At 38.9% G+C, this 16,701-nt stretch overlaps 1 long non-coding RNA gene across 10 annotated transcripts in view; it reads right to left on the bottom strand.

Moving 5' to 3' along the window:
• The window catches only part of LOC106020518 (uncharacterized), a 242,993-nt gene that overhangs the window by 74,928 nt on the left and 151,364 nt on the right, over positions 1-16,701 (bottom strand). For 9 of the 10 annotated variants that reach the window (XR_011812181.1, XR_011812179.1, XR_011812187.1 and 6 more), the window contains 3 exons: positions 11,344-11,434; positions 9,628-9,700; positions 7,244-7,332 (listed from right to left, as the gene is read on the bottom strand). This is a non-coding gene — a long non-coding RNA (uncharacterized lncRNA). The remainder of the gene's footprint in view (positions 1-7,243; positions 7,333-9,627; positions 9,701-11,343; positions 11,435-16,701) is intronic. The other variant, XR_011812186.1, reaches the window with a different exon arrangement.

Genomic DNA, 16,701 nt, shown 5'->3' with positions numbered 1-16,701 from the left:
TGTTGCCCCTTGTCTGCCGTTGAGTAGCTCTGTCCTTGCCTTATAACCCCTGTTGCTCTCCCTCATACAGAAAGGTGAGGGATGACACAGAGCGAAATCCTCCAAGACACAGCATCCCTAAAAACTCTGTGGTACAGCTTAAAAACTTTGAAGAATTAACGCTCTTTTCTACTCACTCATGTGAAAGACTAAGTTTTCTAAGTTGACTTTTCCCTATGCCACAAGCTACCTTGAAACACATTATAAAACCATCCCCATGAACTATCCGAGTGAGCTATTTTAATATTAATAAAACGAGAACAGGAAGCAAATGATTTCCCCCAGCTCAGCAAAAGCAATACTAAGAACATTTAGGTAGGGGGGTTATTAAAAATACACATTTTTAGGATACATACCTGAAGATCCAATTTATGATATGCTAAAATCTAATTTTAGATCTCTAATATTAGATAAAAAGCACTGTGATCACAAAATGCAAAGAGATGTTGAGAACAAACTCCTTCTGCCACCTTTTTTCATAGCTGATTCGGAAAATAAAAAGCCCTTCTGTCAGATCAGACGTCATTTGTCCTACTACCGCCACCACAAACCGCACATTGTTAGCTCACCAAGTACAGAGAAATGCAATCATGTGCCTTACCCTTATCCAGATCGAATTTACGCCACTGGGTGCTTTGATAGCACATTGATCAGATATTAACTATCATGAAACCACAGCCCACATTGTCAGACAACTGCGTAACGCAACCAGGTGATCTTATAGATACTTGATTGTACCTGCATAAAATCTCCAACATCTGAGGAATGTGCCTTACCAATGTGCTGAATTCTGAAACCCAGGGAAGCATACCTATCTTTCGCCATTCACTTTCAGAACAGATTTCTGATAATATTCAAGTTGTGGATAGTTTCTCATAGTGCCAAAAACAGCTCAGTTAATCAAATCAAAGTTAGTTAAATATTTAGGATAGCTTGTGTAGCCCTATCTTCCCACGTTTAAAAACTAAACAGCTTATTTCACTAAATAGAGTCAACAGAACATGCAGTTGTGCCATTCATCGAGAAATTCAAAAGAATTATAGCTAAGTGGTTTGCACAATCTATATTTAGTGATCCTTACTCACGAATACTTAAACTCTAGATATGTCCTTAAAGTATTCTTAAAAGGATTGGCAAGTATGCCCATGCGTAAAATATGATAATCCTATGTTAATTCTCCTCCTTACCACACCGTAGATGCCTGGGAACAAACCATTGAAAGTATTAAGCTTGCTTGAGTTTGCACTGCATTTGTATTCATTAACCAGACTATTAGTGGGAGCATTTAGAAATCCATGACTTTTCTGATGGACGCGTATGTACATTCACTGCCTGTATTATTTATTTGTGTGCATGTCCGTCTATCCATCCACCCGCCTCTGCTCTTGCACACATACAGATCAATATGTGTCTCTGTGTATTTACGTCTTTCACCAGTCTCAAGACATTCAGTCTACTTTTCTGGCACCAACTCTGGGAAACTACTGATTTAGCTAATGCCCTTATGACTGAGGGAAAAAAAAAAAAAAAAAAAAAAAAAAAGAGCTCAACGCATCGTAGACAAGAACCAAGGCAGAAAAAGTAGAACAGACAGATGGAGGTGTAAAAAGGGGACATATTTATGCTAAATTCAAGAAAAATAAAGGGATTAAGGGGATGTCACAGACTAGATGATTTAAGAAGGGGATTTCTTCTGAAGAAGGGATATTTCTCTTGTAGAATAGAAATCTATCATGTATTCTAACCAGGGTTAATTCTAACATCTAGAACAAATCTAAATCTTAAAACCAAGATTAAGAGTTGGCTAGTGGTGCCTATTATATCTGTCAACTGTTCTGCAAACCAGGGAGGAAATATTTTATGTTTGGATTCAGCCAATACAATAACAATATTTATAGGCTGTCTTGGGAGCAATAATAATTTTACATGGTTTTCAGTATTCAACAGAGTATTTACAGGGATTTGAATTATTGTAGCGTGTTCAGATTGTTTCTCCCATCCTCTTTCAGAGATCCTGGATTAAAGAGCCAATCTCCCTTCTCCTCTCTGCCAGTCTACTATATAAACTGTGTATTTGTAGGGCTATCAGAAACAGCAAAGCAGTTCATTCTCTAAATATTCTGAGCTAAACGCACCGCCTCCTTTGTATCCTCACTCAGCTGAGGGCTTTCATGCTCCGGCCCTGACACCTGATCATTACCTTGGTCTAACACAAGCCTACTGTCCCAGTGTTTTCATCTCCAAGCGGTCTGACCACTTACGGATATCTATACCTTCATTTTAAACCATACCAGAGCACTAGGGCTTGACAAAGGAAGCCCTATGGTCACGGTGATATCAGGAAACCACACCTGCCTTATGTTTAAATCAGTGAGCGAGCTCCTCTCCTAATGTGCTAAGTATTTCTGAGACAAAAAGGCTAATTTATCTGCCGAGCTACTGCTCTGCTCCTACTTCATCCCGCAGGCACATGGAGCATGCAGCAAGCAGTCAGGCTCAAAACTACTACCGATACTCGTGCAAAATGACTATGCTGTTACATGATAGCTTTTATCTGATCCTGTGCTTAACATATCCATCTAAACCCCTAGTGCTATTAGGATAAACATCTCAGAAAACAGAAGTTATCTATTACTAAGTAAATAATTCTTTTCTTCCCCACCTGTCAGGCGTAGGCAAGAGATGCAGGCTGAACCGTGTATGCTGAATGAGGTGACTTGGGTTGGATTGTCAAACTCAACACCCTGCATGACTCGGAAGAGTCACTCAATTCTGAGGTAGTCCCTGCACGTGGAAATCCCCCTGAATGGTATTTTAATAGGAGGAATGCTGGTTTTGCTGTAAAACGCTGCTCTGAAATTACAGAGAAGGCATGAGATTTGCTCAGGCTGTAGTTGTATTTGCTATAGGGCATTGCACATCTAATACCCGGAAGGTAAGAAAAGCAGAGGGAATCTATGAAACTGCAGCAAACAGTGTAATGATAGCAACTGCGGTGATCTTAGAGAGAAAGCAGCAGCGTTACTATCAACACAGCACGGATGCAATGGGGGAATCTGGAGTATTTACAGCTGTTCATCAAACAGCAAAGCCTCGTTGCACTCCAGTTGGCAGAGAAACAATTCCATTTGCACTTCTCATGATTCTTTTATTGTTGACTTGGATTTAGCAGAGTATACGAACATTTCAGCCCTGATGAAGGCGTGAGACTGGGAACACTGGCATATTTTGTGAGTATAATTCATTTTTTTGTTCTGGTTGGAGCGTAGCACAGTGCAACGTTACTGCTGGGTGAACACCTGTAGTTAGAAAACATTGGTTTGCTCATAGGGCCCAAAGCCTGCCAAAATGTTTCCTGGAAGGAGATTTTAAAAAAATTTAAAATGGAAAAAAAATCCTCCAGTGTACAGAAAGTAATAAAAAAGCAGGCATGAAACTATTATTTCAGAGCCAGATGCGGAAACAACAAAATCAAGGAACTGAATCTCTTGAGGACGAATTTCAGCTTTGTCTGTAGGACAAGCTAAGGCTCATCTCAAACACTGTAGAGTTCATTTCCGCAAAGCTCCAAAATACAGGCTTATCCCAGTTTCTGCAAGAATTAAAATTCAAAGAAGTCAATGGGACCGGTACAGGGAATGACACTGAAACCTTTTTAAGATGGATTAATTTCACTTTTATGGAAAAATGCCATTTGGAAATGAAAAGTTTTGATTTCAAACTGTCAAAACATCCTATTTAATTTTCAAAATATGCTTTGGCTGCAATTTTTTGCCCGGTTTTGGTTTACAGAAATTGTTCCCCTTGCCCATGCCTCTTTTTATAACGTGCTCTGAAAACTCCACCATTGTGAAACTCTTTTCAGAGAATATCAGTTCCTTGAGAAAAAGGACTTGAAGACCTGATTTCAATAACAGTACATTACATTCTGCCTTCCTACAACAAAGTCATGTTCGTAGCTACTCTACCAAATAAATTCTAGAAACAAAGCACCACATTTTTGTCTTCTCCCCACTCAGATCTGTTTTTCTATTCAAGCACAGCAAACACATTAACAGGACTGAAATTCCTTCAAATTAATTTAGTTTGTATAATCTACATTTCCTTGCCTTTTGTTACTGGTGACATTAAGAAATGTGAACCCTGGTTGGTGAACTGCAGTAAAGTAACAGGTATTAGTAATTTACACGTCCTTGAAAATTTTCATCTAGAGTCCCAAAATCCATTTTCAAAGGGTTGCTATAACTGCCCCCATTTCATATACTGGCAAAATGAGGCACAAAATTTTAAAGGGAACTACACAATGGCAAACAGAATCTGGACTTTTTCATTTTTCTGCTCCCTAAATAACACTACCTGCCATTATTTTACACTGATTTCTTCTCATGTCTTTTACGTATCTTACAGTTCAGCAGTTTGATACTTATCTTCTGGACTGTTCCCCTCTCTCTCTCCCCTCTTACATTTCACTTTTACTCTTTACTCTTTCAGTAGTTCTCCACACTGATTACGTTTCACACTTTTTTTCATGCTGTGGTTAAACACTTCCAGATATAGAAACAAGGGCAAGACATTAACACTTCATTTAACTGCTTTAGTTTAACCTGCAAAGTAAAAAAATGCAGTGACACAGGAAGAGTTAAGAGATTTAAAGTTACTTTACATGTCATTCATTAACTATGATAGAGCTAGGTATACACAATTATTTTGCATTCTCAAAAAACATAACACCTATGGTTACTGCATGCTCCAGGAACACCTTTGACAAAGTCACTGAGAAGCCTCTCCTGCACAGGGGTTCCTTACGGAATCATGGTCTTTGGAGCAGGTTCCCATCTGTCATTCACTCTCATACTCTCCTCCTTCAGATTTAACTGTATTTTTCTGATAAGCAATATAATCTTATGAAAGGTGAAATTTATTCCAGATGAGTAAGACAATAATGGCTCAATAGGATCTATGGTGATGGATTGTGTTTCCCAGGAGAGGAAGGCTTCTACTTATGTACATCTGAATACAGAATTAGGCCTTCTATGTACATGTATGTGAATTCAACATATTCTTTTAGCACGTAAGTTTGTTACTGCAGATTTACAGGAAATAGAGAAAAAAAAATTGACATATCACCGGAGTATTGATGTCTCTAAATAATGCCGCAACACAAAGCATCCAGAAGATGACTCACTGGAACTCTCACATTCACTACCATTAAAGCTTAACAGTGCATTTCTCCATGAAGGCTATGAAGCACAATCCATGATATTTTTGCCAGAATGCATCTATACAAGATTGTTGTGCTGCCCTGAAAATAAGCACTTAAAATATATACTTGCTCTTAGGCTTACCTATTACACTAAAGATCTTAGTAAATGTATCACCTCATTAATGCTTCAGAACATACTATACATGTAAATATTCATTTCAGAAAAAATGTGTAAATAAATCAATCAGTAATGTTGTACAGGGCTAGTGTAATACACACTGTGGTTCTCTACATGGAATGATAAAAGAACAGAGCATTCCACCCCTTTTTACAATAATCTCATGTAGTTTAAATTATCTACATCTATCAACTCCACACACTGGCCAAGGCTGCAACTGTGTGGACCAAATCCACAGAAGTCAATTAGTTATGCCAATTTGCTCCAGCTGAGAATCGATTCTCAGTTGTCTTTACACTTCCCATAGAATATTCTGTAGGAAGCGTTGCTTTAATGAAGGTTGGTCAGCATGTATGGGAAATGTCAACACGAAATCCCTTCTCACCATCGTTTGGACTTCTTAAAATAAACTGATTTTTTTCTTTTTTCTTTTTAAACACCTAAAGAAACCATAGGTTTTCTTTAAAATAGCAGACAAATTTACAATATCTTTAAGGAAACAGCTTCAACATCAAAGACTTGGTAAAAGTACTCTCCTCCTTTTCCTTTGGCAGGGTTTCCTAGATTTGCAATTAAATCATTAAAAACACTCTCACCCAGATGCAGTTGATGTGGAATAATCACAAGAAACATAGCAAACAAAAGAAAGATCACAAAATACATTAACTTTTACTAGCCATGCTGGTGTGCATTAGCATTTTTAATAATGACCTCATTACCATTTAGTTCAACAAGCAAACAAAACCTGTTTATTTGATAATTTATTTATTCTAAAATAATGCAACCTTTTTTATTTGCCCTTGTTATGAGCTCACTAATGTTAAAGGCACCACTACAATCAGTTAAGTAATTATCATAGGATAAAAGCCTTCACCATGAAAAAGTTTTGTTTGAAAAAGCATGAACTGCGATTCTCATTGATAGCTTTCACCAAGTGCAGGATTCAGTACATTGTAGCACAAAGGCCAAGATTATCTCCCTCTGTTAAAGGCTTAAAATTCTACAACCAGACCATGCCAGTTACCAGTATCAGATTATGATAACAAGATCATGTTCAGTTATAAAAACAAGTGTCTAAACTTTTCTCATGTCACTTTCTATCTAAGTCCCATTGCTAGTTGTGAAAGGACCCATCTGAATGTGTGTAGAAGCTCATTTTAAAGCTAGCTCTTTGAACTGGATTCATGGGGTATTTGCATAAGAAGATTTGGGTAAAAAGAATGGGCTGGTGCTGCATCTGCCCATTAATATGCCTGCTAATTCAGCACATTGTAAGCCTATTGATGTATCACAAAAGGCTCAAATTCAAGGACAGTTATCCTATTGCCATTGTTAGGGTTTGAATTCAAGTAATATGTTCACTATAGGAATACAGTTGTTACAATTAGATATTTTTCTATAATGGTATAAAGAACCAACGACAATCAGAATTACAATAACACTGATAAAACTTTAGAATTCACCAATTCTATTATTTAAAAAGATGCAGGTGCTGATTAATTTTGCTTTGCATAATACTTGGATCTAGAGTACTGGCATACTTAAAGAGCAGAGGCAAATTGTGGCAATATAACCTACCAAAGAAAGCATTCTGCCTTTAATGCCAATGCACATTTATCTTGCTTACAAGAGTTTTAATAAAAAATTAAAACACTAAACCGAGCTTCAACAGAGTGGAGGAGACCTACATGAGGAGCACAAGTAGTGGGTATTTTAATCCTGCTTATGAAAAATGCAAAAGCACTGCTCGTGCTATCAGGGGATATCCTACACAGAACATTTTTACGGTGAATATGAATTGTTTGAGAACACTGTATACTCACAAATGGAAAAAAAAGGGCAGAGGCAGTGATTCATGCAAGAGGTGTCGAGAAGCCAGCACACCAGCTCCGCAGCGGACTCAAGGCAGACACTGAGGCAAGCAGCGAAATAAAAAGCTGTTAGCTGAAGCGCTGTAAAGAGTTTTTAAGCACGCAACACAAACAGAATACTAAAGGAGAGACTCAAAGGAAACACACATGGAGGACAGCAAATGAAGCTTAGTTAAACTTAGTTCTTCGAGGGTCCTTGGTGTGAGACTACAGCATGCGGGAGAATAAACGTGTACAGTGACAGCGATTCTCCGAGAGAGGCCGTGACAGCCTCTCACCGATTCCCCGTAGGAAAAGGCCGGCCTCGGAGGCCGAGGGCCCAGGCACACTGCGGCCCCCATTGTGCTCGTGCTCCCACACTGACGCGCTGTCACGGGGCGGCCCAGCCGCCAGATCCGGGGGCACGGCTGCATTTTTCTCACTCCGCATCCCTCAGAGAAGACATCAAAGACCAGAGAGATGTGCTCTTTGTTTTGTTTGGTCTCTGACTCTCAACATGTGGTTTCGCAGGCCCAAACATCGGCACCTTTTAACCTATTCTGTTCAGCTTAGGCCCTGGCTTCATTTGAGCATTAGGGAAACTATAGTAACCAATAATCTGCCTGTCCCTGAATAGAAACTATGTACCTTGTCACACAAGAGCCCGAGGATCACCATTCGAGACAAGTTCCTTTACAGGCCCTCGGCTTTCTTTGCTGGGGCCCGGCCTGTCTTGCTGAAAAGGTGTCAAAACCCTTCGCCTCTTTGCAATGGGGGATCTGTGTTAATGTTAATTTATATTTAACAAATAGGATATTGTCCCCCAGAATGTATAAGTATTTGATTATCTATTACAAATGTTTTCATCAAGTCATAAATGAGGGCCCTTGACAAAAGGCAAAAGGTCTTTGAGGAGAGCAGGACGCGACGGGGGAGGCTGGAGGCGGGCGAGCGTCGCGGTGCGCTCGGTTCTTGGGTTGGTGGGTGGGTTGGTGTGGTGGTTGCCCGCCTGGTACGGGTGCTGGCACGAGCTCCAGAACCTGCCCAACAGCCACAGACCAGCCTGAGGACCAAAAACCAGCTTGAAACTTGGCCACAAGACGAGCAGCAATGCCTCTCTCCAGGCTCGCCTTTGCTGAGTCAAAAGCTTTCTACATGCGTAAGTTGCAAAACAGAACTTTGTTAGTTGTTGATTTTATTTATGTATGGATTTTGGTAGCGATCTGATCTCCTGCTTAATGAGCCTCCCCCCAGGCACTGGGAAAATGTTATCACCAGTCCCATTTTTCACTCACTCAATCTCTAATCCTGTGTTGCACTGTCTTGTTATTAGCAGGAAAAACAACAACAACAACTCTGTATATCATGTAGATCAGAGCCAAGAAAGAAAGGAACAAATGTCAAGGGTTTGAAGAAGCGATTCACATCCAGCTTCATTTCATCTCTGTCACTCTCTCCTGACTCTGTCATGCAACAGCCGACTGCTAACACATTTCCCTCCAGTGAAAATGACATTTTTGCTTTCTTTATAATAGTTTAATATTAATAGGGAGGGGAGCTAAACTGTCGATGTTGCACCAAAACACTGTACAGCAAATTGAGGTATTTGGTATGAAACTTAAGACCTTCTGCATTAAGCTCTTTCACAGTGACCTGACATAAACTGGCAACTGGCAGCCGTCTGCTTTTGGCAGCTTGGCATATTTGGTCATTTATTGGGTGCATGTGAAGATCAAATGGGTTAAGATTCTTCTCCTTAAACAGCAGGGAAAAGAACATCAAAAAGGTGTAAATTTCATTTCCCCAGTTTTGATTAAGTCAAGCATGAAATGAAATGTAATACTCTCAAGTGGCAAGGGTTTATACTATTGATGTTGTTACTTCTGCTTCACAAAGCCCAATCAGCCGACAGCGAGTTGAACAAGCTAACAGAGTTTTAGGGTGGCCAGATGGAGGGTTTTTACTATGGTTGAAAAGACAGCTTAGTGCTTGCCTCTTCAAGCCAAGTCAATGCCAACTGTGTGAAATCCTGGCCATTCTACCCCTTCTCCCCCCCTCCACCCGCTCAATGCTGGTGGCTAGCACCATACAGCCCTGATAAAAAACAATCCCTTCAGCAAAACAATGTGCTGAATGAATATTTTTCATCAGAAGTGTTGTTTATCTTCCCCCTAAGTGCAGAGATTTCTGAATTCCCGATTCAGATCAATATCAGTATATTTAAGCATTATCTGAAAAGAGGCCCTCACAAAAATGTGTTGCTTCTCTGAGATTATAACATTAATTGTTTCAGGTGGCATGGCAAAGCAAAAAAAACTACCCGTGTGCTATGGGAATAAATGGAGATTTAAAGCTACCTTGTTCGTCCGTTCCGCGAAACTGGAGTTAATTCAGAACGCAGGGAGATGCACATTGAGGAACTCTTTAGATCTAGATACAAAAGTAACAGGTCTTAAATTGAGTGTGGTCTTACTGCGTTAGGAAATTTGTCCGTTTTTTATAGGTGCTTTTTCAGGCCCCTTGTTCCCACTACATTCTCAAATTTAATGCTCTTGCCACTATACAGCTGGACTAGAATAGAGTGGCTTTAGTAAAGACTTAATAGAATCTTTAATGCTTCTAACAATCCACTCCCATTGAACTGCATTAAGTAGATATTATGGAAGGACAAAGAGCTAAATAGCTCAACATCAACCTCATTAGGCATGCAGGCAGGCCTTGAACCATTTTATGGGCAAGTCTATTGTTAGTACACTCACCAGGTTAGCTTTAAATTGCAAATGATACCCTGAAAGGGGAAGAGAAGTTTTGGAGAATGGCCTCACAGAAAGAAAATCATTTTAGGCTATAAGAAAATGAAAGGCATTGTTAAAATTGCTCTGACCGTAGCAAATGAAATACATCATGGACTTGAGAGGCTGAATGCTACACTTGAGGGTTTTTTGTTGGCTTTTTTTTTTTTGTCCGTTTAGGAATGTGGTATACATCAGAATATAAACAATATACAATCTGTAAGACTTAATAAGGGTGGCTCAACATACTATCCTTTGTCTGAAGTTAAACAAATGAGATGAGCCCAATAATTAAGTGGATGGGGAAAGACAAAAACCATCTCATTTGAATAAATAGTCGAGTCTGGAGAACCTTATGTATCAGAACTTTCCAACTTTGCGGTTCTTAATCAATAAGGACTCATTTAGACCAGTCCAAGCTTTAGCAATTGAGTGTTCAAAAACATTTAAAAAATTCTCTCAAGAATTGTTTGCAACTGCGAAGTGTTTTAACAACTGACATTATGATGCTGCAAGTCTGGGAACGTATTCCCAAGCAGAGCCCTTCTCTGTCACCTTAGTGGATGAATAATTTTGCCTTTGCATATTCCTTGTCATAAATGGCAGGAATGAAGGGACCCTAAGGACCGCACTGGCAGGATTGGTGCTGTACAAGCAGAGTAAATTAAAACAAGGATTAGAGCAAGTATGATTGGGGATGACAAGCAGGGCAGTTGTCGCCGCACAATGTGCCTTTTTGCCCATATGGTCTGTACCGAGCTTACACAGCACAAACCCTCTAACATGGATGCTTATTAAAGCATTCCTTCTTGATCAGGACAAAAAGTCCTTAAAGCTTCATGTCATAGGAGAAAAAACAGTGCTGCTTTCACACACTCAGGCAGCAGCCTCAAGCACTACTATTTATGAAGCTTTACATGCCAATTTTTACTTTTCATTAGATTAATATACAAAAAAAAAAGCCTATAAATCTGAAAAATCTAGGTTACAATCTGCAATCACAGTTATGCATTGTACAGCTTCTTATTAAATATGAGAGTGAATTAATTGACAGCTTATTTTAAACAAAAATCAGACACTTAAGGTACTGCAGGACTTCCTCCAAAAGCATGGATTTACAGTATCCACAGAACTCAGGTCATTTAACTACCATTGAGTGGATAATGAAGGTATGGAAGAAGCTCAAAACAACTTAAGATTCATCCTTAGGAAATATTTGACTGATCATATGCATATTATAATAAACAAAACAGAAGAGTAGGGCGGTTTTCTTATACTTACAGGAGCAGGAAAGAGCAATTCTGTCACTAAACACTTATGTCACCTCACAAGACATGTAGTTTTCTTAGCCTCAGTTCCTCCATCTGTAAAACTGGAATAATTACATTACACTTATTATAATGATCCCCAAAATATAAACATATTAGTCACTACTTCCTTCCACTTCCCCACCTCCCCTTTCCCCCATAGATTTATTTATTTTACTCAAAGATCACATCCTGATTTATGTAAGGATATCTAGATTCCACAAATGCCCAGGAACAACTTAAATCACTAGAGAAGAGTTTCCCTATAGCAAGGCATTATTATGGTGATGCTTTCCTAGTCCTGCAACAAGACACTCAAGAGGCAAGAAAACAGAAGTGAAAGACCTTTTATTTAGATTTTGTTCCTTTGTGCTTTGCAGTACCACTCTATCTGACCACAAGGCATCATCAAGTTTGGAGTATTCTTCCCGGGCTGATCTCTTCTCCCCAGCCAGAACAGCCAGTTCTGCAGTAGCCATGAACTTAGGCAAGCTCCCAAGTGGAGCAGCACACAGAGCACTGCATTAACCAGTAACAGCACTGGCACTTAGAACATTATAGGTGCCTCTGAGAATCACCCAAAAGCACCTGTTAAACTAGACAGGTTTTTGTAGAAACCCTAAGGCCTTTAGGGAAGAGTCTCACAATCGCAAGCAGAACCTACTCAATTGCCCTTGATGACTATAGCTCTTCCCAGCTTTGCGCCACTACCACAGGTGACATTATTGCTTGCTATCACTCCTACTTGTGGGAGCTGGGGTCTACTTACAGGGTACTGGGATTGTTCCTCAAAGCCAAACCATTCTTGTGCTTTGTGGATTCAATAACATGAGATTATCGTTATTAATAACATGAGAGTTTTCAGCAACATTCACCGTATCGTAATAGCAAGCACGCTTCACACATCAGCAAGCTTTGGCTGCTGCAGAACAGCACAAGCTCCATGAATGTGGGACAGCTGTCTCGGCAGACAGACAACGCCGACTCTGTCAACAAATACAGTCCCAAATCAGCCTCTGTATGGGAATGTCCTTGGTCAACTTTTCTAAGTCTACGAGTGATATAAAAGATGTCCAACACTGATGGTGTATGAGGAGACCATTTAGAAATAGTATCAAAGATCAAAAAGAAGTGACTTAGAAAACAGTCCAAGACAGTTCCTTCCCATGGAAACAGCTATCTGAACTGAGATTTGGCCATTATGCCCCACATAATATGCCTGAGGCATCCAAGAACTGCAAGAATTTGAATTCTTTCAGAATCCATTTGTCAACTTTTTTTTGGCTTGGGTTATTTGCAAACAGTAACCTGAGCACCGTAAGTAGTAGCAACAGACAAGCCTAAAACCTCAAGTTCAACAACAGCTGCTTCACATGGGTATTTAAGATTTCATTATAATACGCTTGCTTTTAGTAATTTAACATATGAAACTTTTTTTTTTTTTTTTGGTAACTACTATCTTAATTACATCCTCTAAAAATACAGCTTCTGAGAACCAGCTAAAATTGGTGAGTCATTCATGAGAGCAGACAGGTGAGAACCACAATTACAACTCCCTTCTCACTGGCAAACAGAAATTAGAAGCTGAACAAGTACGTTTAGGTACTAGCATAAAAGCTGAGTAAACAGTAATCAGAAGTGAGTCACATCAGTAAGCCTACCTGAGTCCAAAACTTGTTTGAAAGCTAAAAAGGAATGTTTATCCATTGAGATAAGGATCCTCCAAATAGCAAAGCTGAACACCAGAATGGATAGGATACAAAGAAAAGGTATAGCATGTTAGGTATTTATTTTACCAATAATGGTGTTTTCAACAGTTCCTAGATCCTATTTATTTAAGAACCTCAGGCTGGCAAAGAAATATTTCTGAGTATGAGCAACACTTGCATCGCTAACCATGAACATATTTCACATTTCAGTTTCATCTACTCCACCGCAGGATTTAGACATAAATCTGCAGAAGCACAGAAGAGAATAGTCTGGAGAGGGGTCCAGCAGTTAGATCATCAAACCTGAGATTTGGGAGACCCAATTCAAATCCCTGTTCCGTGGGATTTAGGTCAGTCGCCCCTCAATTATAGGTCAAGATACTCAAATGTATTCAGACACCATGCTCCTGTTACTCTCCTAACTCTCCCTGAAAATACGACAGACCTCTGAACTCCTGCAAGAAATTTATTACTTATCTAAATACTTTGGGGGATGAGGACTTGAGATTCTGTGTCCCCAGCTCCCTGTCAAACATGGAGGACTGCTCTGCCCTACTGGGCAATGAGAGTAAATGCCTTAAAGACTTGGAAGCACTCAAGGTTATAGATACGGGGACCAGATAAGGACTGTAAATAGGCCAGTGTAAATAAGTGCGGGTTAGTATAGTTCTATTTCTATACACATATGGTTGAAAGGGAAACATATTCTTCAAAACAGCATATATTTTTTCATACTTGATAGATTCTAATCAAAAATTGTTCAAGCCCTGGATTTATTTTTAAAAAAGTTTTGTAAACATTGATATGATCATTATTTTAATTAAGAATCTAAAAACTCCTAATATTTTTGGAAGTTCTTTTAGAAAGAACAGGAATAAATCGATCTTAGCCGGAATGTTTCAGACAGCTACCCAAGCTTTCAAATCGTGTACAATTTCCTGTCTGTTTATATAGGGAAGTATTGACAATCCATGAAGAGAAATTCAATGAAGTAAGTGTGAAGGACTTCCTATTTCAGTCTTCTCACTTAAATTCTAGATCGAGGCTACAAAATTAAATCAATAGATTACACACTCGAGGATATTTCATATGAAGTGACTTCTGCTCAGTCTGATCTAATCTACACTGAAATGTAAAACAATCAGTCTCTGAGAACTTTAAAGTATCACCAGCTTCATTGACTTCCTATTACTTAACCTCTTAAATGTATTTGAGAATAAGCCAGGAGAAATTCCGTGAAAGGAGGACATCAGGCTTAATGGCTCGGTGATAGCACAGTACAAACCTTTAAAGTCATTATTACTGCTCTGATTTTAAAGGCATGTTTCCCCCTGCAGTCCTCTCATCCATCCCTCAAGATTAAATATTTTTCAGTAGGCTTCGTACCACATGTAACACATTTCAGACCCATCCAGCTGATGCCCTGAAATCCTTTTCCGTCCAGAGAAATGGTAGCATCAGAAAACAGGTGAGCTATGTATGATTAGAAAGAGCAATGCTCCAATCCTGCAAAAGCACTCCTAGACATGGGGTTGCCTTGCAACACTGCAAAGAGCCCCATAAATCTGAAAACGCCTGCAAGTGTTTGTGGGCTTGGTGCCCAAAGGAACTTCCACCTACAACTTCCACTGTACGAGGTCTGAGTGTAGGGTGGGTGAGAACTGCCACCTGGCTTCCCACGGGTCACTCCGAGACAGAGCCCAGATCCCCAAGCACCACTTTTTCATTTCATTAGTAAGGCTTATATGTTCCACTTTTCCTAGCAGAGCTACAAAAACGTGTATTTCCATCACTTCGCTTTTCAGCACTTCCACTGACTCAAAACAAGACTTGGGCACTGATGAGCCTGAGGATAAGCAAAAAACTTGACAACTCAACCCCCCCTTGTTTTGTGGAGGAGCGGACATGAAGAAAGACTTAACTGCAGTGTTCGATGATCTTTTTCCCATTTAAACAGAAATATCATCTATTTGTTAAAAACAAACAAACAAAAAAAAAAAAACACAACAACCATCAGATAGGATGTTTAGAAACTTTTATTGAAATAGGAATCAGTATTTTGTGAGTAAAAATGTTTGTCATAATTGTAGCCTATTTGTTCCAATGCAGACTGACTGTTGGAAAGAAGTTGCAGAAGTGAGTTTAGCTTCTTAGTGGAAATGAAGGTACCTCTGATCATTATTAAAAGATAAACATGTAGGTACTGAGAAAACTAATTAAATTTTGTTGAGTTATCAGGAAGTCCCTCATGAATATCCTCTGGGGTAGGCTCTAATGTAAAGAGATCTCAATTTTGTGGTTAAATAATTTGAAGAGATTAATTAGTAAAGAATAAGCATTAAAGAATCATATGAAGATAAAGGTAACTTTTTTTTTTTTTTTTACATTTTCCAGTTTTATTGCTCTATGCTTTCCTTGCTTAAAGAAGCTATTAACAAGATAGTTCTCTGAATTATTTTTAAATATTTATTAACTGTATGCTAGAAAAAAAAAATACAAAAACATCCTGAGATGAAAAGTTACCTCTAAACCAGATTTGCATAAAGGATTAAGCTCCTTCCAGTTCAGAACTACTTCTCAATCTCAATTTGGGAGAACTGATCTTTATCCCAAATTTCTTTTTGTTCCTCTGGAAGTTCAGTTTAATCCAGCTTTCTTAATTTTCACCTTCTCCCTAAACCTTCTAGGCTTGTTACATGATAGCTAAGGATCATTATCCACCCAAGCTGAGGGGGTTTTCCCTTCATTAATTTCTTTAAGAAGATTACCAGTGCTTGTTTGTTGTTGTTTAAGCAAATGATTTCCCTAAGCTCTTTGTTTTTCCAACTGGTTTACACTTTAATGCCCTTGATTGAATTTCAAACAAGAGATCAACTTGACCAACCAACTCTGTTTAGGGGGAGTTAAAAAAAAAAAAAAACCAAAGAAAAAAAAAACACCAAGGAGGGAAGAACTTTGTGAGCTACTTAACCAAGAGGAGTGCTTAAAAACTTATTCAACCATTTAGTCAAAGAGATGCATCATAATTAACATATCATGCAGGACTTGTTTAGTTTTTGAAGTCAAGGTGACTTTCCTTGAAGACAAAATTCTCTAATTGAAGTGCGCGTCACATTTAATAGGGTTCTGTTTGTTTGTTTTACTGATTCAGTTCTACACCTGTCCCCCCCTCTAAACATGTCTTCACTGGAAAGGTGTCAAATCTTTTGCTCATTTGAAAAGGGATGGGTGGAACAAACAGTACAAACATTGGGTATTTACTGTTTGCAGTTCGAATAGGACTCCTACTCCATAGTTATTTTTAAAGGAATGTATTCAGGAGACCTTAGTGAGATTTACTCTCACCTAAGCTTTTATGTTACAGACACAGCATTTCAATACTCTGGGCCTCTCAGTGAATTTTGTGAGCGTGTGTGTATATATAAATAAATTTGTTCACAAATACAAGCTAAGTCAGTAATATGCAACATCCTTAGGTAACATACGTCCCAGTAATTATCTGTAGTTAGATGAGGTTATATCATTTTTACATGGGTTGAGCACCTACCTCAACAAAAAGAGTCCATTAGTCAAATTGAATTCCATCAAGCCCTACTAATCGCTTGGTGATGGTTGTGTACTAG

Source organism: Anas platyrhynchos, chromosome 12 (genome assembly GCF_047663525.1).
Source record: "Anas platyrhynchos isolate ZD024472 breed Pekin duck chromosome 12, IASCAAS_PekinDuck_T2T, whole genome shotgun sequence".
NCBI classification, from domain to species: Eukaryota; Metazoa; Chordata; class Aves; order Anseriformes; family Anatidae; genus Anas; species Anas platyrhynchos.
The sequence above is the reverse complement of the archived record's forward strand: the minus strand, read 5'-3'. Positions and strand labels throughout refer to the sequence as shown.